The sequence below is a fragment of the Leopardus geoffroyi genome, chromosome B2 (genome assembly GCF_018350155.1).
Source record: "Leopardus geoffroyi isolate Oge1 chromosome B2, O.geoffroyi_Oge1_pat1.0, whole genome shotgun sequence".
NCBI classification, from domain to species: Eukaryota; Metazoa; Chordata; class Mammalia; order Carnivora; family Felidae; genus Leopardus; species Leopardus geoffroyi.
The window spans coordinates 110,009,174-110,037,000 of record NC_059332.1 but is presented as its reverse complement, the minus strand read 5'-3'; the positions used below and the strand labels follow the sequence as shown (position 1 = coordinate 110,037,000).

General features: G+C 35.1%; 2 long non-coding RNA genes across 2 annotated transcripts; both read right to left on the bottom strand.

Annotated features, from left to right (window-relative positions):
- Nucleotides 1–1,435: 1,435 nt before the first annotated feature.
- On the bottom strand, nucleotides 1,436–27,624 carry LOC123608954. The gene is made up of 3 exons (XR_006717534.1): nucleotides 27,470–27,624; nucleotides 2,208–2,323; nucleotides 1,436–1,987 (listed from the first exon to the last, which is right to left on the bottom strand). It is a non-coding gene; the product is annotated as an uncharacterized LOC123608954 (long non-coding RNA).
- Nucleotides 2,487–21,216, bottom strand: LOC123608955. Its single transcript, XR_006717535.1, has 2 exons — nucleotides 21,176–21,216; nucleotides 2,487–3,307 (listed from the first exon to the last, which is right to left on the bottom strand). It is a non-coding gene; the product is annotated as an uncharacterized LOC123608955 (long non-coding RNA).
- Nucleotides 27,625–27,827: the final 203 nt, after the last annotated feature.

Here is a 27,827-nt window from a genome sequence, read left to right as displayed (position 1 = left end):
TCCTTTACCCTTTCTCTCTCTCTTTCCCTAAAATTTAGAACCGATCAAATCTAAAGTCAATTTATTAACTACCAGACTTATAGGAAGCAGTTTATAAATAGCCCACAGATATTGGTTAATCACATAGTAAATGTCTCAGTTTGGGATGCCTGAGGCTTGGAAAAGTTCATGGTAGTAGAGAGAATGCAGGAAGAACTGGGAGCATTTTCATACTGGATTATTCTGATTTTACCAGTCACCTGCAAGTGGATAGCATCTAAATGGGTCTAAAACTTCTCACAGTATGTGGTTAAAAAAAAAAAAGGCCACAGAACATAAATGCAACCACATAGATGGCAAATAGAGCATTAAACTTAATTCTGAGGTGAAGAGAAAAATGAAGCAGAAAGAGTCATGCTTTCCAAGTCTTCTGATCAAATAATGGAAAGAGAAGGGGTCATCAAGTAAGATCCTGGAAACAGAAGATGCTGAGTGTGAACTATTTTGAAATCCGATCCAAACCCCAATATACATGTACAGAGAACAAGCATCTGTGTGTTCTGTTGAATGGTAGTGTGGTTTCGGGATTTGCTCCAGTTGCTGCAGTCAGCTTCTCTGGGATCTATCCTGACTTTGTGCCAAGAGGACATCTCTGTGGAGGCTAGCACTATGCCCTCAGCACGGGTTTCTGTCTTCAGTCCCCAAATCACTTTCAGTGCCATGTACATCCTGAGCACAGCACAACACTTATGAAAGCTCTTTTCTCTCGTGTTTTTGTTATGTTATTACCATTGACATCTTAGTGCTGGTGGATTCTGCTTCCTTAGAACACTAGTTTGACTCATGGAAAAGTGTTGGGGGTATGAGTAGCAGAGAAAACAAGCCATGTTCTGAAACCCTATATGCTCTCATGGTCTCAAGTTAAAGTCAAAGTTGGGTTTTCAGTGCTTTTAGTTTTTTTCCAATTTTAGAAGATGGGAGATGTCAGGACAAAATTTGAGTATGATGATTGGAAATATTTTCCAAAGTGATTTATTTTACTATTGGTTAACACTAAGGTTCTTATTTTGATGTATATTTTTAATATTCTCATATATTTTGTATGAGCTTGTATTATCCTAAAAACAACAACAGTAAAATACCTGGGTCCATTGTAATAATCAAAAGTATCAACCTGACAACTTCCTGCCTTAAATAAGAAGATAGAATGCTCGGGATTCCATCCCATAAATATTTGAATCCTTTGCTTGAGTAGGACACACTGCACTAAAATGCTACAAAGAATGCAACTATGAACCCATTTGAAGGTAGTATTTAGATGTGATCTAATAGTTGTAGATACACCTTTGTCTTGGGCACAGATACAAACCAACCATGCCTCAGGTCTTAATAATGAAAAAATGAAATAATGAAAAATAATGAAAAAATGAAATAATGAAAAATAATGAAAAAATGAAACAATTAAAAAACTCATTTTCATTGAGTTGACTCTGTTTCATCCTAATTGCCATAAAGCTAAAGATTACATATAATATGGATATATTTCTTTTAGTTCTTGATCCGAAAGTTGGTATTGATGGGAGACATCTTAAAGCAAAATGAGTTGATTTTATATATCATACATTTTTGAGAACAAATCAAGCTTCTGTAACAATCCACAAATAGTTTCAACCTTCTGTTAAAAAGAGAAGAACAAAATAACCTTAATTTAGTATTTCCTCTTTCATTTTTTTTAACTTAAAACTACATGTGAGCATTTCCTTCTCCTAAAACTTTACATCAGCTATTTCTCAACTTGCCTTGCTATATGGATTTCATACTTTTGTCATTAATCATATTTGTCACATATTTTCCCCAATGGATGGACAACTTTACAGATTGATTTCCACCTCCAAAGTGTTAAATTTCTTTCTATTCCCAGGGTTTAGTTCATGGTGGTGCTCACTGAAAAACACCTGTCAAAATTTTGGGCAAATTGATTGATCTTTTTGGATCTCAACCTTCTCATCTGTAAAACAAAAACAAAAAACAGGAAGATCAAGATAGATGATATATACCTTCCTGGTAGCTTTAAATAAGTATAATATAACACGTGACTCATGTAAACACAGATAACAAACATGAGTATTTACTATTCTGAGAGGTAGTCAATTATAGAATTTAGTCAGTAGATGGCACTGTTTATTGTGGTATTAGCATTAAGAAAGCAATCACAGAATGCCAATTACCTTGCCTGATCAGGATGGAGGTAAGAGAGAAGGAGGCTCTGTTCTTAGACATAGATTCCTTAGAGGTTAGAGTGACCTTGAGAAGGAATCCAGCCCATTTTCCTGGCTAATTAGACCTATAAAAGGAAAATTATATTTCAGGTATTTTTCAGAGTGGTGGATATTTTTAACACACTTCGTCTATCCCTTTCAAATTTGAAGCATTTAAGAAATCTTCTATCCAAATAGCATCTTTTCTTTCATGTCTCTGTATTCAGTCCTGAGTGGAATTAGAAACAATTCTTCCCATTATTTTCCTGTAAAATCCCTCCAGGTCTATAGAGAGTACTTTATGCATGTACTTTTTTTTTTTTTTCTTGGAGTCTTCAGTTCTGGGAAACACTATCAAATTTATGAGAAATGACCATTCATATTCTCATACATGAATTCTAATATTAGGATACTATGTCACATTTTAATGTGTGACTATATTAGCTCACATGTACAGTCTGGAATTTATACAGTATTTAATTATTAAATAATGGAAATATGTAAATATTTATAGTATACAACAGATATACATAGCTTTTCCATTAGCCAGAACCAAATCAAACCTTTTGAATTAATTAATAGAGCGAAAATAAATAATACAATTCATAACTATTAGGTACAGAATGTTGCTATCAACTCTCATCTTTTCATCTCTCTCCCATTTTTCTATGTAATTTTCATGAATTTGAAATTTCTAAGTGAAAATAAATTAGAAATTAAAGTGCTATGTAAGTAAATTCTATCAAATAAGTATTCAGAATAGTTTTATTGTAAGTTCAGAGAGTTAACTATCTTGGACCATAAGATCTCATTCCTTTTTCTTTTAGCATTTCAAGGAAATATTAGTGCACTTAAGCTTTTTGTAATTCTGTTTCTCCCTACTATATTTTAAGCCTCTTAAAATCAGAGAATATTTATTTCCCATGAATTCCAAGAGCCTTACACAGTACTTGCTTAATAAAGGTATACAGCTGGTGCTTAATAAGTGTTGGTAGAATGAATAGTTTCACCCAAGTAAATTCAATAATTCAGGAGAATTATCAACTGCATTCAAAATATAGCTTCAATAACTATCATGTCGACATTTATTTCCCTTGTGATAAGTCTACTTATCATACAATACCCAGACTTTTTGGTAGCTTTCCTTGTGTTGTTAATAAAAAGTAAAAACAAGTGTAAAGAAAGCTACTTAAAAAATAATCCTATTTAGATATATATTAAATAATTATCCTTTCTCACCTCCTGATTATTATGAATATGTACATTATATCATATCATTCTGTACAAATGCTTTTTTTTCAGACAAAGCATCATTATAAGCCTTTCCTTTGTTCTCTTACAATTATAAGCTTATGTAGTGTTTTTAAATTATTTTGAAAACATTGAGTATTTGATTATTTTCTTTGATTCATTTTGTTTGGGGATTTTATATTTTTGTACTTTTTTACTGCTTTGAAAGTATTTTTAAACTTTAATGTTTATTAATTATAGGATGGTATATGCACTGTAATTTTATTCTATACAATACCTTGGATTATGTCACAAAAGAGCCTTAGTCAGAAAATTAGCCTTTTTGATTAATAACGGCATTTACTATTTGAAGAAATTACTTGGTATCGTGTAATATCGTTTGGTGTCCTATGAATACATTAAAATAAATAGACTTAGGCCTTTTGATGAAATATACAGATGGAAATAAATGCATGAAAAGGTGTTAAAAATCATTAGCATTAGGGAAATGCAGTTTAAGACCCTGATGAGATATAACCACACATCTGTTTGTACAGTTACAGTACAAATAGTGACAATACCAAATGCAGGAGGGGATACAGAGAAACTGGATCTTGCACAATTACTAGTGAGAGTGTACAGCCAGTCCTGAAAGCAGCTTAGTTTTCTTAAAAACTAAACATACTCCTATCTTACAACCAGCACTGGCAGTTCTGCATATTTGTTCTAATAAAAAGGAGTGAACTATTCATAATGCAACAATTTGGATGAATCTTGAGGGCATCATGCTGAGTGAAAAGAAGGAGAAGGAGAAGGAGGAGAAGAAGAAGGAGAAGGAGAAGAAGGAGAAGGAGGAGAAGAAGAAGGAGAAGGAGAAGGAGAAGGAGAAGAAGAAACCCCAATCTCTAAGTATCACATATTGTATGATTCCATTTATATAACATTCTTGAGATGACAAAATTATAGAGGTGGAGAACAAATTAGTGGTTGTCAGAGATTATGGATGGTGGCAGAAGGGTGCTATAAAAGGATAGCAAGAGAAAGAGATCTTTGTGGGATGGCATAGTTCTGTGTCTTGATGATGGTGGTCATTACACAAATCTACACATGTGATTAAATGTTATGGAACTACACACACATTGTGCTCATGTCAATTTTTCTGGTTTTCATATTATACTACAGTTATGTCAGTTATAACCATTGGGGGAACTGAGTGAAGGGTACATGATACTTCTCTATTCTATCTTTGCAACTTCCTGTTTCTCTATAACTTTTCAAAATCAAAAGTTTTAAAAAGTCATTTCCCATCTTATCTTAAATTTCAGAACAGACAATATTTTTCCTTTCTTTACTCAATGTAATTTTTAATTATCTTACACTTTACACTTATGCTGGTGGATTTGTTTCAAACTTGCTAGATTAAGCTATTATCACAATTTCTTCTTCTCTTCAGTTTTTTTTAATGTTTTTTTTTTTGTTTTTTTTTTTGTTGTTGTTTTTTGAGGGAGAGAGAGAAAGAGAGAATGTGATCAGGGGAGGGGTAGAGAGAAAGGGAGACACAGATTCCGAAGCAGGCTCCAGGCTCTGAGCTGTCAGCACAGAGCCCTACATGGGGCCTGAACTGACAATCCGTGAGATCATGATCTGAACTGAAGTCAGACAACTGCCTGAGCCACCCAGGAGCCCCTCTTCTTCTCTTTAAATGGTGGTAAAGATTAAGGTATGTAGGAGAAATTTTGCAAGTTTTCTACTCAACAGCAAGGATGGTTAGTATACAGAATAAGACAAAGTTCACTGGGAAAGACATATACCCATGTAAGAGTGTTCATTTTTAAGATAAAAATTTTAATTTCTTTTTAAAAAATGTTTATTCTTGAGAGAAAGAGAGAGAGAAAGAGAGAGCAAGTGGGGGAGGGACAGAGAGAGGGAGAGAATCTGAAGCAGGCTCCAGGCTCTGAACTGTCAGCACAGAGCCTGATGCAGGGCTCAAACCCATCAACTGTGAGATCATGACCTGAGCCAAAGTTGGATGCTTAAGCGACTGAGCCACCCAGGTGCCCCTAAGATAAACATTTTAAATGTTTATCTACTATTAGCTGAATGAAGGACTCCTTCTTCTTCTTCTCCTTCTGCTTCTTCTTCTTCTTCTTCTTCTTCTTCTTCTTTTGGGGGGAACTATAGATCACTGCTTTTGGCAATTGTAATGAAAGCAGTACCAAACCAGAACTTCCTTTCCATTTTATCTTATGTATTTAAATGTGAACAGCAAAAAAAAAAAAAAAAAAAAAAAAAACTATTAGGAATAAATCTTCCATTTATTCCCCAAATGATGTACTATGCAATGAAATGCTTTGCATTTTCATTTGGTGCACAGATGTGTCTGGAAAGAACCTGACTTGAAATTTGGGATGTCTAGCCATGAATTATTTTCTGCCTCGTAAGTGTGACACAGAGAGTATGAATTTTAACTACTGAGTCTACTGCTATAAGATCCTTTAAAGCACTACTATGAAGGACTTTGAAATAAAATGAGAGACCTATCTGGCACTCTTAGATACATGGCTTAGGCTTTAAGTTTGGAAAACACTATCAATTATGTCATAAAACCTGTAATGATTTGTAGTTATTCCTTACTATCATCCCTTAACTTGTCAAAGTGGTCCTGGAAATCACTCACAAAAACTAAAATAACATTAATATTTCCAGCCCAAATTCTAATACCTGGTTTATTAAACTTTTTTGTTCATGAACATTTGGCCTAAAAATAAGTTTTATATTTCTCTTCAAACATGTATAAAATAACTTCATAAGCTTAGATGTAAGAAAAACAACAACTATGTCTTACAAGCCTTTTGCAAAACCCGTTGATGCTCTTTTCTATATGTCGATGTAATTTTTTTATATTTTCACTTTTATCTTCTAATTTCAGAAGTACCTTTATATATGAAGAAATATTTCTTCTTCTTGCTTCAGGTCTATTATACACTTTGCATCAGGCCAAAGGTGCTTAATTGCATTTGTACATGTCTAGACCTTAGTCTTCATTTCCATCATATTCTGTGTTGTTTTTTTTTTTAATTTCTTGAATATTTATTTTTGAGAAAGAGACAGAATATGAGTGGGGGAGGGGCAGAGAGAGAGGGAGACAGAATTTGAAGCAGACTCCAGGCTCTGAGCTGCCCACACAGAGCCCAATGTGGGGCTCAAAGTCACAAACTGTGAGATCATGACCTGAGCTGAAGTCGGACGATCCACCGACTGGGCCACCCAGGTGCCCCTCATATTCTGTGTTTTTTGATAAGCTTCATGAGGACAAAGCTCAGGAGCACTGTCCGCAGCCCTGAATGTGAAGTGAACTGTGTAGTAGGTGCTGAAGATAATTTGGTAGTTATAATTCTCTACTTAAGATTTTAATTTATTTCAATTGAATACTTGCAAAGGAATTGAATTTACTTTAATGAACTTCTTTTAAGGGTGCTTTGCTGGCTAAGTTGGTGGATCATGCGACTCTTGATCTCGGGGTTGTGAGTTGGAACCCCACATTGGGGGTAGAGTTAACTTAAAAATATTCTTCCAGAAGTATTAGTCCCATACATGAAAGGAGCAGTATGATAGTGTGCAACAATATTCTGCTAGTGACCAAGATGACCTAAGAAGCACAGCCAGGAGACCAGTGTGGCTTAGCTTAACTCACTGTGGTTCAGCCTTCCTCACTGTAACTCCCGGTCACCAGCTCTGTGCACTGCAACAATCTGTGCTCCACCTCCACTCCGCCTTGTAGACTGGAAAAAAACTGCACTTGGTACTGTGGTTCTATAAAATGGGAAGTGTGTTCCTCAACTTTTCAGCACATGTCCCTTTCAGTAGGTATAAAAAATCTCATTCCCTTTTTTGAAGTTAGTTAAAATAGCCAAATAAATTAATGTGATCACACACACACATACAAACTCAAATGTCATTAACTACTGAACATGTTTCAACCTTATCCATCACCATTACTCATTGATTCTCATATAGATATAGATATAGATATAGATATAGATATAGATATAGAAAAGTTAGAGTCACAGGAAGTTGCAAAGATAGAATAGAGAAGTATCATGTACCCTTCACTCAGTTCCCCCAATGGTTATACCTTACATAACTGTATAATACTGTAGTATAATACAGTTAGGTGTCCGACTTCAGCTCAGGTCATGATCTTGAGGTTTGTGAGTTCAAGCCCCACGTCAGGCTCTGTGCTGACAGCTGGTAACCTGTAGCCGGCTTCAGATTCTGTGTCTCCCTCTCTCTGCCCCTTCCCTGCTCATGATCTTTCTCTCTCTCTCTCTCTCTCTCTCTCTAGAATAAATAAACAATTTTTTTTAAATCTGTTAGAGCTAATAAATTCAGTAAAGCTACAGGATACAAAATCAATACACAAAAATCTATTGCATTTCTTTACACTGATACCAAACCATAAGAAAAAGAAGTTAAGAAAACAATTCATTTATAATTGCTTTAACAAGAATAAAATACCTAGGAATAAGCTTATCTAACAAAGGAGAAGACCTGTGTATTGAAAATTATAAGACATTATTGAAAGAAATTGAGGAATACACAAATAATGGGAAAGATATTGCATGCTCATGGAATAGAAGAATTAATATTGTTAAAATATCCATACTACCAAAGAAATCTATAGATTTAATGCACTCCCTATCAGTATTTCAATACTATGTTTCACAGAAATAGAACAAATAATCTTAAAATTTTTGTGAAACCACAAAGTATTTGAATAGCCAAAGAAGTCTTATGAAAAAAGAGCAATGCAGGAGACATCATACTCCCTGATTTCGAACTATATTACAACCCATAATAATAATTAAAAAAAAAACAATATTAGCATAAAAACAGGCACACAGATCAGTGGAAAAGAATAGAAAGCCCAGGTGTAAACTCATGTATATACGGTCAATTAATTCATGATAACAGATACAATAATGTATAATGATGAAAAGACAGTCTTCTCAGTAAATGATGTTGGAAAAATTGGACAGCCACATGTGAAAGAATGAAATTGGACTGTTACCCATTTCAAAAGTTAACTCATGTATTAAAAACATGAATGTAAGACCTGAAACTATAAAAATCCTGGAAGAAAACATAGGTGAAAAGCCCCTTTGACATAGGTCTTGGCAGTGATATTTTTGGCTCTGCTGAAAACAAAAGCAATAAAAGTAAAAATAAACAAGTGGGCCTACTGGAAACTAAAAGGCTCCTGGGCAGCAAAGAAAGCCATCAACAAAAATAAAAAGGCAACCTAGTGAATGATAGAAAATAATTGCACATCATAAATCTGATAAGGGGTTAATATCCAAAATATACAAAGAACTCAGAATAGCAAAAAAGTCAATAATCTGACTTAAAAATGGATAGAAAATCTAAATAGACAGTGTTCCTAAGAAGACATACAGATGGCCAATGGGTACATGAAAAGATGCTCAACCTCAGGAATCATCAAGGACGGCCAAATCAAAATCACAATGAAATATTGCATCATACCTATTAGAATGGCTCGTATCAAAAGACAAGAAATGCCAAGTATTGGTGAAGATATGGAGAAAGGAGAAACCTTGTGCACTGTTGGTGGGAATGTAAATTGGTGCAACCACTATGGAAAAAAGTATGGAGTTTTCTCAAAAAATTAAAAATAGAGCTACCATTTATTCAGCAATCCCTCTTCTGGATAATTATGCAAAGAAAACAAAAATGTTAATTTGAAAAGATATATGCACCCCATGTTCAATGCAGCATTATTTGCATTAGCCAAGAAATAGAAACAATCTAAGTATCTATCAATGGATGAATGGATAAAGAAGATGTGGTATATATATACGTGTATAATATACATATATAATGTAATATTATTCAGTCATAAAAAAGAAAGAAATCTTGCCATTTGTGACAACACAGATGGACCTTAAGGGCATTATGCTAAGTGAAATAAGTCTGATAAAGACAAATACTGTAAAAAAAAAAAAAAAAGACAAATACTGTATATCTCCTATATGTGGAATCTGGGGGCGGGGGGGGGGGGGACCAGACTTATAGATAGAGAAAACAGATTGGTGTATGTAAAAGGTGGGGTGGGGGTGGGAAAAATGGGTGAACTATTTTTTTAGATTAAATAAATTTAAAATAAAAATTTTCAAAAATCCATATAATTTTCTAAGTGTATAACGTGTTCTTTCAAGAATTCAGCGAGATTGCTGTTTCTAAAGCTCTTAAACTCTGAAATATAAGAAGACTACTTCTCAGCATTGAAACTCTCAGCATTGAAACTCAAAGGCCACCTAGGTACAACATGATGAGTAGATGTATGATAATCTCTTATGTCAAATCTGAAGTACGCTTTTCCCAGCCGTATTAAGTCTGTTAGAAAAAAACTTTCAAGTGATCTGGCAACTTAAAGTGAAACATATGCTTTGATATTATGTTATTTTTCTTAGGAGTAAGTAATGCCATGTTGCAAGAAGGTGGGTTTTCATACTGCATTTCTAATTACACTCCTGAAAAAGTTATTCCATACATATTATGCAAGAATCTAACCTCAAAAGAAAAAAAAAAATCCAATTTAAGAAAGCTGGATAACATTTACATGGTTATGCATTTCACCACACCCCATACCTTCTTATTTCCTCCTTCCTCTAATTTAGAGCATGTGCTTTCTTTATTCATTTTTGGCTTAAATTTTATGACTTAATAATAATTTGATAAATTTACTTAGAAGAAGAAATTTATCTAATGACTCATGTAACGAATGCTTACAAAATAAAAGTGTGCATTTTATACCGTCTAAGTGTTTCCAGAGTTACTTAGTCTTGTCCCAAATGATGCTATAAGCTTTGAAATAAAGCAGAAGGCAGAACTTCTGTGGTTTGTGACCCTTTCCAAACTATAGTTTATAGTCATTGCATGTGAATAAATAACTATGCATTATTATAATTTTTTCTTGTGACAAAGTTATGAATGAGCCCAAACACAGAATTGTGAGTCCATTTCTCTATAACACAAGAAAAATAAGAATTTTTAGAGAATAAAGTTGTGTATAATCTGTTCCTCCATTCTATAATCTGTTCCTCCTCTCTCCTCCTCTCCCTTCCTCTCTCTTTCTGTTTCTCTCACTTTGTTTCTTTCTTTCCTGATTCAGCTGTGGCAGGACCAAATCCTGGAGGGGGGCTGGCCATGTATAAAATTTCTCATTGTGTATCTTAGTGTTCCAAGGAATCTTAACTTTTAAAAGTAGATTAGAACTGCTGCTCACTATCGTAGTATTTTTGGGAGCTTTGCTTTTGGAGCTCATCAATTCTAAGACACTTATATATTTTTAATACTAACAAATCTCGAATTGGGATGTATCCTACAATGACTTAGTATTTTGTCATAGTTTAATTGGTAGGTTTTCTTCCCCCATGCTTTACAACTGACAGCATCCTGAGTTTTGGTGAAATATTGTAGTTGAGATGGAAAAATTGATTTGACTCATTAATTCACTTACATTTATGTTTCTAGTAATCTTTTGTAGTCTGCTCTGTATCTTTCCCTGGTCTCAGCCCATTGTACCTCACCCCCGGGGCCACAGTTTTCCTGCCTATAGATTAAAGAAGGTACATCAAGTGGTTTACAAGGCCGCTGTCATCTTGAATGTGTTCTGATTTACTTCTTACTGCCTAGTTGGTATCTTTGCCTTCCTGAAGCAGAAAATCACTCAAGACTACAGTGGATCTCTCCATTTCCTTAACTGAATAAAAACAAAAGATAGCAATACAGATTGCAGTGGGGGTTGGTGGTAATAATTAAAGAGTAAGCTCTCACTTAAGTGAAAGAAAGTTTTTATCAGGAGGCACCTTATAATTGCTTAAAGTCAGGTCTGATAGTTTTTTTAATTTGTTTTTAATGTTTATTTATTTTTGAGAGAGAGAGAGAGACAACATGAGCAGAGGAAGGGCAGAGAGAGAGAGGGAGACAGAATCTGAAGCAGGCTCCAGGCTCTGAGCTGTCAGGCCCCAGGCTCTGAACTCATGAACTGTGAGATCATGACCTGAGCAGAAGTTGGACGCTTAACCAACAGAACCACCCAGGCGCCCCTAGGTCTCATAGTTTTAAAGTCTTTACCTGATCCAGAATTCTGGAAAGACCTGTGGGACTTTGTGAAGAAGGTAAAAGTTATTCCATTCTTTTTCTGATCAGTGAAGAAAATGTCAAAGAGCTGACAGTCTTCTTGTGTTCCTTAGTGTCTTTGAGAGAACCAGACACTTGAGGATGAAGAGGGTAAGGACTAGTGACAATGTAGTTCTACCCCATATTCAGGTAACAGACTGCTCTTTGTAGGGACTGTTGCCAATTTGTAGTACTCAAGCCAGAAACCTTGATTTCCCCCCTCCTTCTTCATGACTCCTCCCATCAAATCAATACAAAATTCTATTGATTCTAATTAATAAATATCTCCCAAAGCTTCCTGCTTTTCTCTATCACCATGGTCACTATCTTTATTCAGACTACATCATCTCGCTCCTGGCTTATTGCAACAACTTTCCAAATAGTTTCCATTTGTCTAGTCTTGCCTTTTCTTGTTCATTGCAAGGAGGCAATCCTATCTGAAAGCTTTTAAAGTCTGAAGAATATCTAAAGTACTTCCTGCTACAGAATGCAAAGCCACGTAGGTGCAATTTGATGAGCAGAATCTCTAATGCCCTTTGGTTTTATAAAGTTTAATGATTATTGCCACTTGAAAAAAATCCGGTTCTATTTTTTTCTTTTCAACAGTGCTCCCAACTTTTTTCATATTATGACACATCACAAATCATATTATTTATGTGACTTACAGGGATAAATTGGAGAGGGGGTTGGGGAGTCTATATTGATCTTGATTTATAAAAAAATTACATTTTTAGGTCATATAATTACAGTAAAAAGTAAAATACAGAGTGTTAGGAAAGAAACTTAATAGTTTTGTGTTATACTTTCAAATAAAACATTTTTCAATTTTTTCCAGCTAAAGAATTTGAATTTGCAAACGTGGATATAACTTTTATTTTAGAACTTGTGTTTGAAGTGTCTTCACCAAATTTCTAATCGAAAACTTAAATGACCACCTCTCTGAAATCTTGATAGTTACCAATCTGTAAAGAACTTTGATCTCATAAAAAGTAGCAAATGATAGAAGTGTATTAATCACTCTTTTTATATTTGATGGAAACTCCTTTGTCACCATTAACCAGAATTTGAATAACTTGAACTACTTAAATGGTCCTTAAAAATGCAATCTTTTCTGCATCTAACAGCTCTCATTTTGTCTCTTTCTTTCTTTCTGTTCTTTCAATGACCAGTATCATCTCAACATTTTGATGGTAATGCAGAGATTTCAAAATTTCAAAATAGTGATGAAACTTTTCCTCAAGTATAAATGGTATTGCTCTAACAGAATATACTGAGAACAGTTCCCCAGAGAGACAGAACCAACAGAAGAGAGAGAAATAGAGACAGAAACAGAGACAGAGAGAGAGATTTTTATTATGACTGGAGGTTTGGTGAGTCTAAAATCTGATAGGGAAGGACAGCAGGCTGGAAACTCAGGAAATAGTTGCAATTCAAGTCCTGTAGAACCAGGAGGACAATCTGATAGAGAATTCTTTCTTGCTAGAGTAGATTTACATTTTCTATTCAAGCCTTCAACTGATTGGATGAGGCCCACCCACCTAATGGTGCAATCTGAATGTAATTCCATCCAAAGATACCCTCACAGAGACATTCAGAATGATATTTGACCAGATATCTTGGCACATAGGCCAAGAAAAGTCAACATTAACTATCACATACACAGTTTTAATAATTCTTAGGATTCAAATTATAACTAACTAAATATCTCTAATTAACCATTTACCTTTCCCAAAGGAAAATTTTTCTTTGTGAGTACACATTACTATAATATTTATATGGTCTTTGCAAGTTTTGATTAAAATTAAGTACTCCAAATTTTTACTTAAGTAACCTTTTTAGAGGAGCCAATAACTTGCATTTCATTTTACTTTTGTTATTGCTCATGAGTATCAAATACAATCCAGGTCTAATCAGTACAGAGTGAAGTAAATAATTCTCTAATGGAGTAAAATATGCACAAAATTGAGGATTACAGTAGGACTTATGGCTAGACCCTGCTTATCAATGTGATTGAAGTTCATAGAGGTTAATTAAGGTACAGCAGTGTAGAGCCAGAGGGACAAACCACAGGGATGAGGAACACAGGCTCTGCAGTCACAATATTGGAACCAAAGCTTTTCTGAAGCTTAAGTTTCTTGCCTCACAAGCCTGATTGTTATAAAGAGTAAAGGAGAAAAAAATAAAAAATAAAACACAGTTCTCACATAGTGGCTGTTGCAGAGTAAGTGTTCAACAAATAGAAGCTACTGTAATTTTTGTTTGTATTTATTTTTTATTTTGTTTATAGTTATGTTATCCTAAAGAAGGAGCTGGGGATTTGAGTTTAGGACTTTTTTTTTTTTTTTTTTTTTTTGCTAAAACTCCTATTCAATAAACTATTTCTCAACCTGTTATTTTTGTAGAACTGGTCAGGGACTAAATACCCAAGGAGAATAAAAAGGGAAGAAAATGGAAAAAATAAATCCTAAAAAAATGAATTGTCAACCACCTCATAAAAGCTTCTTATCACGAAGATAAGAGCGAGGGGAGACATTTCCCTAGATTGCTATCAAAACACAGCGACAGCATTTGTATTCAGTGTGCCAGAAAATGGAAATCTTCTTTCCCGTTTACTTACTTGTATTCGTCTCTAAAATTATGGGGGAAAGTATTAGTGGATCCCTTCTTGAAAGGCTGACATGAATATTTAAGCCCCTATCAGCACTAGCTGCAGTTCAGAATCCCCCACATTCCATCCGCTGATGAAGAAGTCATCAGCAGCACTAAGTGACTCTTTTCTCCTCTCCAACCATTTCTCTTATTGGCCTATTTAGATTTTTTTTTTCAATCACAAGTGCTGAGTTTTTTTGAGGGCAAGACCTATCATATTTTGCTCCAATCTGGTTGTGGTTACAGTGGTTCCTGCTCCTGTTGCTGAAATTGCATTTCTGATCATTCAAATTAGGCCTCTGGAAATGGCTCCTTCTGACCACGCTAGTGGTTGTTTCATAGTTCAATCTGAGAGATATAACTATCTGCTCTCTTCAAAACCAACAACCAAAATAAAATCACATTTATTTCCCTTCTTTTAGGTGTTTCTGGAATATTCTGGGAACTGTGGAGAAACGAAACATGAAATGTAAGACAAAGCCCCTTCTCTCGAAGGGCTTTATTCTAGAACACAGTGATAGCATACATGTATGCTTAAGGACAAATATGTCCCTACACTCATCAGATATATTTTACTTACAAGATGCGGAGCATTACAGTAAGACTTTAAACAACAAAGCTGTGTTATATAAGTTTCCTGTTGTTGGAGCCTTAGAATTGAATAGGGTCACTCATTTAAGAAAATGATACATACTCTGAGTCTTACATTATAGGTTCAATGACAATCAGCAATGACTGTGGGGGAAAAAAATCTCATATGGAAGGAGACAGGGTAAGAAAGGACAAGGCAGAAGCAGGGAGCTCTTAGTCATGTAGCTTTGCTGTAACACAGAGTAAGAATTAAAATCATTAGAGATAAGTCTACAAACATAAATTGATAACTACTACAAAAGGTATTGAGTTTGAATATGGGAGAATTTTTAAAGTGTTTTTTTAAAAAGAATTATCATAATCAAAGAAATACTCCAGGCACGTTTATAGAAAGATTAATGTATCATTAGTGACAACAAAATATTGGGAGTAGAGATTTGGAATGAGATGTTCTTCAGTCTGTTAAATTGCCTGAGTGTGAATGCTTACAGTCAAACTAGTAAGGTGATATTGAGAATTTAGAAAAGGACATGAGTGTGTGAGATATTTTGAACATAGATCCTCTAAGACCCAGTGACGTTTAAAAGTGAGAACAAAGAAAGTTATCTCTGATATTTTGAGAATGATCAAAATAAATGACCCGGACTGTAAAAAGTTGGAGGATTTGCACAGAAGTTGGGGGTAGTGATATGTGGATAAGAGCAGGGAAAGGAAGAATTGAGATTAATAGCCGGTCATTCAGCAGGTAGGTAGGAACAGAAAAGTAGATCTGAGGAGAGAAGTCAGTAGAAAACAGAAATTTAAGCCTCATCTATATGCAAGTGCTTACTGAAGTCAGGAACACTGATGACATCACTGGGAAAAGAAGTGTCAGGGAACAAAGGGAACCTACATTTGTTGACCACTTTTCATATATCAGATACTGGGGTTGGTGTTTCACAGTATTGCATTTATCTAGTGTAAAAAAACCTTGGAAAATGTCCAAGAAGCGGTGCGGAAGAAAGAAAAAAAATACCATGCAAGGGGAAAGAAGAGTGGGAGGAGAAATGAATAAAGGAAAAAAATCCATATGCTGTCATACTCTCTAAGCAAAAGGAATGGAGAGAGGTGGAGGTCAAACTATTTTGTCAAATACTGAATGGGAAACAAGGAGAGGGGGACATTGAAGATGAAACCAGAGAAAGGGTTGATTTGTAATGATCATTGAGTTTCATGACATAAGTGTGGGGGAAAAAACAAGATATCAAGGCATGAAGATCAAGTTTGTAAAATGTTCAGGGCAGCACATCACAAAGATTAGTGTTTTTTCCTTTTTTTTTTTTTTTTTTTTTTTGCCCTTAGCACTACAGAAAAAAATACAATTTCCTGTTCTTTATTCCTTGCATCTTCTTCCTTGTGGTCTTTTGCTTAAATTCCTTCCATTCTTGTCTCTGTGAAAGAGATGGCTCTAGGTACACTGGAACTTTCAGTATATATTTATAAAGCCCAATTTACAAAACTATTACTAGAAATACACCAGTGAATTATTTTCCTTCCTGATGGCTTTGTGCGTTTTCTCACTGTCAGGTACTCTTGCTTTGTGTATACTACCTAATTTAATTTCTAAATGACCTTATTGCGTTATTGTTATATCGTTATTTTTATTTGTCAGTGAGGCACACAGAGGCACAGATAGATTAACTAACTTTTTTGATAGAAAGAAACTCTCCAAATAGAAATTAGAGGCATCTTTTATGCATGGATTATATGTCTTTTGCATGTGTGATTTAAATAGATAAATATTTAGCTGCAGACCCATGATCTTAATTGCCATCTTATGCTTGTTTCTATTTGTTTCCAACAAACCTAATGAATATTATTCATATATGCCCCACATAGGGAAGATACAGTGGTCTTCTTTATACTGGGAATGAATACCTTCAAAAGTGAATAAAATTCAAACAGATGAATGAAATAAATTTACAAAAGCAGTATTTTAGGAAAACAAAATATAAGTTATTTTAATTCAATATGAGGAAAATTAAGTTAAGACAATTGCTAATTCTTATATCGTAAGCTTTTTGGTATATTTTATTGTAATAATTGAGGTGTTGGGTTTTACATGAGACACTCAAAGGTATTTCAGTTTCTCCTTTTATGTGTTTATTTCAAAGGTTTTGTCATCTCATATTTTTCTTAGTGGGTATATTTTATATTGATATTTTAAACATTACTGAGGTTTTTCTTTCTGAAATTTTGTAATTTATTAGGTTCTAGATTTTTATACCTTTTCTTTATTGCTTCTATTGCAAAACTATTATAAAACCTGCTAAGTAAAAATAATGCTGTAATAAGGGTGGAGTGAATCTATTTTTTTAATAAAAATCTTTCCAAGTTGTTCTCTTCATTTTTGTTTTAATATTCAGCTGCAGAAACTAAATAAACAAATCCCCTCTAGGGATGATAAGAATGTAAACACACTCTTTCTCTCTGTCTCAGTCTCTGTCTCTGTCTCTGTCTCTCTCTCTCTCTCTCTCTCTCACACACACACACACACACACACACACATCATGTTCATCTCCTTATGAGGCACATTTAGGATATTAGGCAGGTGCATAAAGGTCTTAAAGACAACTATTTATTTTCTCACTAGTCTAGTCTTAGTGAGTAAGGCAAAGCTATCTCTTATTTTGTTTCTAGAATACTCAAGTGTTCCATCAGTTCAATTACAGATGTCACCAATCATGCAGATATTTGATCTAATTATTCAGATGTTTATCAGCTTTATGTGACAAAACTGGCCCAAATTGACTTGAGCTGTTATTTTAATGCATGGCAGTTTAGACTGAGGAAAGTATTAAATGTAGCCCATCCACATGGCCTTAATGGAGAAATAAAAACTGGTACTTACATTTTCCCATTAAATCCTGTGGTCATGCCTATTCACTTTGGTAAATTGAACTCAATAAAATTTGTTAGAGAGGTTCTGCCCCAAGAATCTAAAGACCTAGTCTGCAGGGATATCTTTGAGTGTTTATTTAGCTATTTAAATTTTTTTGAGTCTAAATTGATAATCACATTTTATATTTGCCTTACTTATCTAGGTTTAAAGCTGAAAATATCACTTTATTTCCTTAAAATAAATTGCTTTCAAAATAAAATTAATACTATTTCTTAGACTACCAAATGTTACCTAATGGTGCATAGAATGATAACGTAAAGAAAGGACAAGTTTTAGAAAGAAACGCATCTGGTTTTGAATCCTAACTCTGCTATTATGGATAACTCAATCTTGAATAAGTTAGTTAATTTCCCAAATCTTCAATTTACTCCCCTGTACATGTAAGTGTTATTGTAAAGATTAGCTATAATGAATATAAAATGCCTGGCACTTTATAACTCGTAGCTTTTATGATTTTCTTAGGTTCTCAGAGTAAGTGCATCTCTTTAAGATGGAATGCATCCTATGTGGAATTTTAACCTTATTAGTGCTTGTGATCCTTCCTCAATATTAAATGTGCTACTATTTGAGGGCAATATGCACTCATTCATTCAACAAACATTCTTCTGATACCTACTATATTGCTGGTCCTGTCTCTGCATAGGAATATAGTGAGGAACAAATGGATATAGTCTCTGTACAATTAGGGTTTGAAACTAATTGGGAAGAGGAAATAAACAAGTAACAATCAGAGATTGGGGGGGTGCCTGCATGACTCAGTCGGTTGAGCATCTGACTCCGATTTCAGCTCAGGTCTGACTCTTGATTCGGCTTGGTTGTGGGATAGAGCCCTGTGTTGGTCATTAATGGTGAACATGGAGCCTGCTTAAGATTCTCTCTCTCTGCCCCTCTCCCCCATTCTCTCTCTCTGTCTCTCTCTCTGTCTCTCTCTAAAAAAGAATAAGATTTTGAAATATACTACTGAAAAAAAGTAGGTACTGGAAGAAAGTAGAACTGAGTTATATTAGATTATTCAGCAAGTTTCTGAGTAAGTGCCATTGAACCCGATTCCTGAAGGATAGGTATGGTTAATAGGTAAATTATAGAGCAAATGGAAATTCCAGGCAGAGAAAATCAACGTGTAAAAAAGTCTTGTGTCTGGAAAGAGCTTTCTGTGTTGAGAAACTGAAACAAGATTGGTGGCATTGCAAAGTTGGAACAAGGAGTGGCATGATCAGAGGGGAGCCTGGAGTAATGGAAGAGAAAGGCCATCAAAGGCATTTTAGAGTAACTCTTGAACTCGATCTTGAAAGGATTGAAATGAACAAATGCTTTATTTAGCCTCTCCTTCCACATCTTTCACCAAATCCATATGAAAGCTAAAAACCAACTTTATACATGTGTAATGCTCAAAACCAAGAAAAGACTCTCAGGGAACTAGAACATATAAAGAAATCCTGAAAGAAAAAGAATGCAAAATGTGCAAGAGAACTTCTGTCACTGAACGTGAGAAGGAGCAAGCCTGCTTCATCACCTCAGTCATAGATATTACAGCCCACAGGCATGGGCAACCAACAAGTTGGTTAGCTGGAGCACCACAAAGGGGACTATGTAAAGCAAACACCGATAGCCCTACAGAGTAAAGTGGGCAAATTCATAATCACAGTGAGAGGCTGAACATCCTTCTCACAGAAACCAACCAAGAAACCACCCACTAATAAGAAGGGGTATGGAGGGGTTGTGTAATGCACTTAACCAGCCTGACTGAGTAGCTGTACAAAGAAGCCTGTACCATGCATGCAAAACTAATATCATTTTCAAGCACACAGACTACAGCCACAAAAATTTATCATGCGTTACACCACAATGAAAATGTCAGCAAATTCCATAAAGGTGATATTATACAGGCTGCATTTACTTATTCATCAACAATTACAAGAAATTCAGCTACTCAAAAAATCTCCATATATGAGGAAATTAAACACATACATGTGTACAAACACATACACACAACCAAATAACTATGAGGTTAAAGTGCAAATCAATATGGAACTTGTAAACTATTCAGAGCTAAATAAATAAGTGAAGTGTTATATAACAAATCTACTGGAATATGAAGCAAAATTGAGAAGAAAATGTATGAACTTAAGTGTATCTATCTATCTATCTATCTATTTATTTATTTATTTTTATATTTGAGAGAGAAAGAAAGAGACAGACAGACAGAGTGTGAGCAGGGTAGGGGCAGAGAGATGGAGACAGAATCTGAAGCAGGCTATAGGTTACCAGCTGTCAACACAGAGCCTCAAACTCACGAACTGTGAGATCTGACCTGAGCCGAAGTTGGACGCTTAACTGACTGAGCCACCCAGGTGCTCCAAGTGTATCTATTTAAAAAGAGTATTAAAAATAAATAATCTATGCTTTTAAGACAAGAATCTAGGAAAACAGAACAAAATGAACAGAATAGAAAAAAGCATTAATGTAAATGAAAGCATAAACCAACTAACTAGAAAATAAAAAATGAAAAATTGAATAAAAACAAAAAATAGTATTTTGAAAAGATTAATATGATACTTTAGTAAATATGATCAAGATAAAAAGGTACAGATAATTGTAGACATGAAAAGGGAAACAAGGACAATACATAACAGATTGAAAAATTATAGGAAAAAAATCAACTTCAGAGCAATAAATTTGTAAATCTAAATTAAATAGATAATTAATTTTTAAAAATATGTACACCAAAAACTGTAGAAATTTTTGGAAAGAAATTGAAGAAAACACAAAGAAAAACATTCTATGCTCATGAATTTGAAGAACAAATATTGTTAAAATGTCTATACTACCCAGAGCAATCTACACATTCAATGCACTCCCTGGCAAAACAACTCCAGCATTCTTCACAGAGCTAGAATAAACAATTCCAAAATTTGTATGGAATCAGAAAAAAACCTGAATAGCCAAAGTAATGTTGAAAAAGAAAACCAAACCTGGAGATATCACAATTCCAGACTTCAAGCTGTAATACAATGCTGTAATTATCAAGACAGTATGGTACTGGCACAAAAACAGACACACTGATCAATGGAACAAAATACAGAACCCAGAAATGGACCCAGAAATGTATGGCCAACCAATCTTTGACAAAGCAGGAAAGAGTATCTAATGGAAAAAAGACAGTCTCTTCAGCAAATAGTGTTAAGAAACCTGGGCAGAGACATGCAGAAGAATGAAACTGGACCACTTTCTTACACCATACACAAGAATGAATTCAAAATGGAAGAAAGCCATAAATGTGAAACAGAAAGCCATCAAAATCCTAGAGGAGAAAGCAGGCAGGAACCTCTGACCTCAGCTGCAGCAACTTCTGACTTGACATGTCCCCAGAGGCAAGGGAAATAAAAGCAAAAATGAACTATTGGGACATCATCAAGATAAAAAACTTCTACACAGCAAAGGAAACAATCAACAAAACTAAAAGGCAACCAACGGAATGGGAGAAGATATTTGCAAATGACATATCAGATAAAGGGTTAGTATCCAAAATCTATAAAGAACTTATCAAACTCAACACCCAAAAAACAAATAATCCAGTGAATAAATGGACAGAAGACACGAATAAACTTTTCCAAGGAAGACATCCAGATGGCTAACAGACATATGAAAAGATGTTCAATGTCACTCAACACCAGAGAAATACAAATCAAAACCACAATGAGATACCACCTCATACCTGTCAGAATGGCTAAAATTAATAACTCAGGAAACAACAGATGTTGGCAAGGATGAGGAGAAAAGGGAATACTTTTGCACTGTTGGTGAGAATGCAAACTGGTGTAGCCACTCTGGAAACAGCATGGAGGTTCCTCAAATAATTGAAAATAGAATTATCCTACGACCCAGCAACTGCACTACTAGGTGTTTATCCAAAGGATACAAAATGCTGATGCAAAGGGGCACATGCACCCCAGTGTTTATAGCAGTGCTATCGACAATAGCCAAATTATGGAAAAAGCCCAAATGTCCACCATCTGATGAATATATATTACACACACACACACACATATATATATATATATATATATATATATATATATACACACACACATATATACACACATATGTATATCATATACTCAGCAATCAAAAAGAATGATATCTTGCTATTTGCAACAACGTGGATGGAGCTAGAGGATATTATGCTAAGTGACATAAGTCAGGCAGAGAAAGACAGACATCATATGATTTCACTCATATGTGGAATTTAAGAAACAAATGAACCTAGGGGAAGGCAAACCACGAGACTCTTAAATACAGAAAACAGACTGAGGGTTGTTGTAGGGGAGGTGGGTGAGGGGATGGGTAAAGGGTGATGGGCATTAAGGACACTTGTTGGGATGAGCACTGGGTGTTATTATGTAAGTGATTGATCATTGAGTTCTACTCCTGATTCCAGTACTACATTGTATGTTAACTAACTTGAATGAATAAATAAATTAAAAAATTAAAAAAAAATAAATTCTGAATGTTTGTACTTTTATGGTCTATTATAACTCAAAAAAGTTTATAATTAATAATAATTAAAAACGTATTCTCCAGGCAAATTTTTAAAAAGGAGAGGAAAAAAAATTTTTTTAAATTTAAAAAGGAGAGGAAAGGAGCTAAAATGTTCCAGGCAAGTGAAAGCAACAGAGGCACACATGTACACACACGCGTGCACACTCACACACACATGCACAGTGTTTCCTTTCGGGCATGTTTCAGAACTGTACTGTATTCTGTGCCTTGCAAGTAAGTTATCAGGGACAGAGGGTAGGAGTTGAAACCTCTGCCAAGGAAGAGGTAGGAGAAGCAGTAGTTGTTCATAGTGAGCAGGGGGCCTTGACAGAAAAAATAAGCAGTATAATATTATCTATTAATAATATTTTTCGTCAAAGAAACCTCTGAATTCTAAGCAGATATATTTTGTACTTTCTGTGCAGGCCCAAATCTCAGAATCTAGGCTATGAGAATGTTTAATTTGAAGACCCTGAGAGTCCAAGATAAACAAGAATGACCTTTAATTGCTCCCTCCTGCCCCAGTAGGTACTCCGAATTAAAAAATAATTCTAATAATAGTTTATGTGATTTTGGGTTCTATACAATCTTTCTCAAAGTATATATTTTCCTGGTCTGTGCCACTCTAACAACTAATTGTAATGTTTTAGGAAAATGCACACAGTCTTCAAAATCATAGGAACTTCTTAAGGATAGAGAGTGGAAAAGGACAGGAGACCATCTGGTTTCTTTTCCCAACTCTTAAATAAGTGCTCTCTTATGGTGTGTGAATTTTATCTATTTGTTGTTTACACTTTTTAAAGGACAAATAAGCTTTTGTTTCTACCATCAGGGCTGGGATGATACATCTAAAGGTGATGTATCACCTGTGACTCTAACTGCCCTTTCCATGGGAGTGGGTTAAGGTCACTTAATGTATTGATGGCCTGGTAATGCCATTATGCGGTCTCGTTTTCCTCCCTTCAATTTTAATTTTTAAATGCTATGTCCTTTTTACAAAGGGTTATTTCAAAAATACAAGACATAGGGGCGCCTGGGTGGCTCAGTAGGTTAGAAGTCCTACTTCGGCTTAGGCCATGATCTCACAGTTTGTGGGTTCGAGCCCCACTTTGGGCTCTGTGCTGATGGCTTGGAGCCTGGAGTCTGCTTTGGATTCTGTGTCTCCCTCTCTCTCTGCTCCTCCCCTGCTTGCTCTCTCTCTCCCTCTCTCAAAATAATAAATAAAAACATTTAAAAATACAAGACATAAATAAAATAGCAGTAAATATGATGAAAAGTCATGTTAGAAATATATACAACTTAGTCTGATCAGCCTGCCTTAACAAGGCATCACAGATTGGGTGGCCTAAACAATACGAATTTATTTTCTCATGGTTCTGGAGGCTACAAAGCAAAGATCAAAGTGTCAGCAAAGCTAGTTTCATCTGAGGTCTCTCTTCCTGGCTTGTAGGTAGCAATCTTCCGTGTTCCATGGTCTTTCCTTTGTACCCGTCTGTGACCAAATATTCTCTTCCTATAAGGACACTTGTTAATGTTGGATAAGGGCCCACTTTAATGACCTCAGATTAAGTTAATTACCTCTTTAAAGGCCCTATCTCTAAATAGAATCACTGGGGGTTAGGATTTCCATATGAATATTTTGGACAGGGACTCTATTCAGCCCATAGCAGGGGATTTTAGTGCACTATACATTTAAATGGGGGGAAAAAGAAAAATGTGGCATAAACATAGCTAATAAGACCATTGTGTGAAGGAATAAAAGAAAAATGGTTTGAGAACCCTTTAAAATGCCTACAAACTTGGCCAATTAGTCAAACAGTTGAAATTAATTTCTATCTCCCATACCATAACTTCAGAGTACTTTGTTGTTTCCTGTAGTTGTATTAATTGAGTTAATTGTGTGAGGATCTGTTAGAAAATGCCTTGCACATAATAAGGACTTAGTAAGTATTAGTGCTCGATATCCTCATTGTTAGCTCGCATTCATCTGTCTGCCTTTAGTGAAATAAGGTATTCATGTGACCGGCTCCACAATCATGACTTCCTGAAAGGTAGAGATTTGCTTCCTTTTCTGTCAACACACAGTGCAGCCACACAGTGCTTGACCCGTGGAATGTGGTAAACCAATGTTAAACTTCACAGGAAAAATAAAAACAAGAATTTACCATTTCTTAATCTTTTTTTTTCCTTAAAAGCCTGGACTATATAAATGTTCTAATACATGCTGAATGACATACAAATAATATTTACTTAAGTAAACAATTTTTTTGAAACAACAGAAGAAAACCCATTTGCTGAGGCATTTTAGAGGCTCATGAGAAAAATAAGAAGGAGCTAATTTTAAACCATAAAGAATTCCAGTTTGGTAGTGTTTGTAAAATGCTTTGAAGACACAGAGTAGTGCATGTGCCTTTTTTTTTTTTTTTTTGAACTTGGCAAAAAGGAAAAGGACATTGAATACATAGAACCAGATGGAGTGTGAAAAACATGAAGAAACAAGTGAAAACTAAATCATGAAAAATACAGTTTTTTGGAAATAATTGGCATTTTTGTTGTCATCTGGAATAAACAAAGCTCCAAGTTCACAAAAAGAAGAAAATTATTTTTAAAATGTACAATTTGTAAATGTATTTTTATTTTTTGTTGTCATCTGGAATAAACAAAGCTCTGAGTCCACTAATAGAAAAATATTGTTTTTAAAAATGTACAATTGGTAAATGTATTTTTATTTTGAAGATGTTTAATTAGGAAGATATTAATAGTTTTATCATTTTACTTTCTTCCAGAAAATAAAAAGGGGGTGTCTCTGTCTTCATGGGCTAAACAGGAAAGCTCTCCTTGACCTGCATGCCTCATCCTTGTGTGTGAGACTTGTATTTTGGTGTGGGCTGCAGGTACTATAGGCACTGTGGGTGGCTTCTTCATCACAGGTTGTTTCTATTGTCTTGTGTTTTGTTTCCCTGCTTCATAGAACTCTATTACAAAACACTTACCTTTATTGGTGCAATTCACTAGTCATTTTTGTGCTGCCATTCCAACAATTCACATTCATATTGCAGTTTTTTAAGTAATTCAAAGTGTGTATTTTGGAAGAAGTCTGGCATGGTTTGAAGAGCTCTGAATTAGGACTTGGCTAGGAATAAGGTTCTGCCTGGCTAGGCATTAGATATAAGACAATGGGCAAATCATTTAATTTCTCTAATCCTCTCTTTTCTTATTTGAAAGGTGAAGGAAATATTTATTCTTGCTAGCCAATGTACTTGTAATGAGGATTGTATGTGAAAATGTATATTAAAATGCTTCTTAAATGAAATGTGGCTTATTTCTATTTGTTTAGCAGGACTCGTAATTGGCTTTTCTCAGATTGCCAGCTCCCACACTTTAGATCCTATCAATGGCAAGAGATACCTGTTCTCTGCATATATTGCTCAGAGAAATTTTAGCAAGCAACCTTTATTCTTGATAAGTTTGGCTGCATGATAAGAGTTGGTGTATGATAAGACATAAGCAAAATTCAGAGTTGAAAGAACATTCAAGAATGTCTAATTACGTTTCCATTATAATTTTCAAATCAGGGGCTAAGGCCCAGAGATGGTTAATAATTTCCTTAAGATCAGTGTGCTCTGATATTTAATTTAATGCTTACTATGTCTCATGCATGATGTTACTGGAAAAAAAATCACTAGGTTATGTTTACCTGGAGTACAGGGCCTTGTCTCAATTTTTTTAGATCAGGGTTCAGCAAATGAAAAATGGACTATGACCTGTTTTTGTAAATAAAGTTTTTTTGGAACATAGCCACACCTATTTCTCTAAGTATTGTCTATGGCTGCTTTCACAAAGCAGACACCATATGGCCTACAAAGCCTAAAATATTTACTGTTTGGACTCACAGAAAAAATTTGTCAAGCTCTGTTTTATGATGACATGATTACTTTTTATAAAAGTTCTTTTAGGGGCGCCTGGGTGGCTCAGTCGGTTGAGCGTCCAGCTTCAGCTCAGGTCATGATCTCACGGTCCATGAGTTCGAGCCCCGCGTCGGGTTCTGTGCTGACCGCTCAGAGCCTGGAGCCTGTTTCGGATTCTGTGTCTCCCTCTCTCTCTGACCCTCCCCTGTTCATGCTCTGTCTGTCTCTGTCTCAAAAATAAACATTAAAAACAATTTAAAAAAAAGTTCTTTTAGGATACCTTAAAGAAAGTGATACTTACTTGTTAGAAGAAACTGAAATTTTAGGAGTGTACAAAGTGAAATGTAAGAGAGAAAACTTTTCATTCATTTTGGATTCTTTTTCTCTCACCTTTGGAGCCTAGCACAACCACCTGGCACAGAGTAAGTAGTCATCAATGAATATTTGTCAAGGGAAGGAAGGAAGGAGGGAGATTAGAAGGGAGAGGCAGGAACAGGAAGGCTAGGTGACAGGCAGAAGGTCAAATTGGTTGAATTTAAGGTTAGTTCAGTCATGATGATGAGAAAAAAAAAAACCTGATTTTTTTCAGACCTTCACCTTGTTCTGAAACTTGATATCCATTTCTGCCACAGTGTGAGTATTTTGAAGAAGATAATGGATTTTATCTTCAAGCACTACTTTTTCTTTCATTCTAACATTGGAGACATGCTACGCAAGAAGCAGATTTGGCGAGGGGTGTGGTTCTGGGCTGCTACCTAGACATAAGAAAATAAATCTCATAAATGCTAATTTGCTTTGGCAAAAGGAAAAGAGTTTGTTTCCCTCTTTTTGAGCAAGAAAATATGAACCTCATGGTTTGCACGTAGAGTGGGGCTTCTGAGACAGAGAAAAAAATTCACATTAAGCAATAGATTTTCCCATAATAAACAAGAGAAAGCAATGGATACTTCTGGAATACTCTCCACCCTTATTTCCTAGAGGATTACAGACCAAGGGTTGCCTTGGCAGGCACTTAACCACACTGTTTTACTGAAAGATTGCTCTCAGGTCACTAAACACAAATTACACATGCTTCTGTCATGCTATTTTAAAAGCAGGTTATTATAAAACAGTGCTGACCTATGAATGCTCAAGAGAAATGTGTCATGAGAAAGTAACCATAGGAAGTTTACCTATTTCCTTCTTATATTCCCATTTCTTCTCGTCACTTTTGCCTGGTGAGGTAATACAATACAGAAACCTTCGGCTTATTGTTTTAAGCAGAGTTCATCTAGTTCGTTTTGGGTTCCTGGGTGGTGAATTGCTCAAAGACCTCCCATGGGTAGCAAACCTTTGCATTGTAATCTCATTACACAACAGTGAAGATCTGTGGAATGAGGTTGTTTTTTTTTTTTTTTTTTTTTTTTTGCCCCCTCGCTGCAGTTTGTTTCCACCACATAACAATGTGATACAGAGTGAAGCTGGCACAAGTCTCTGTATGTGATATTAACTTGGAACTGCTTTTTGGTTGTCATCATTGACCATGTCACC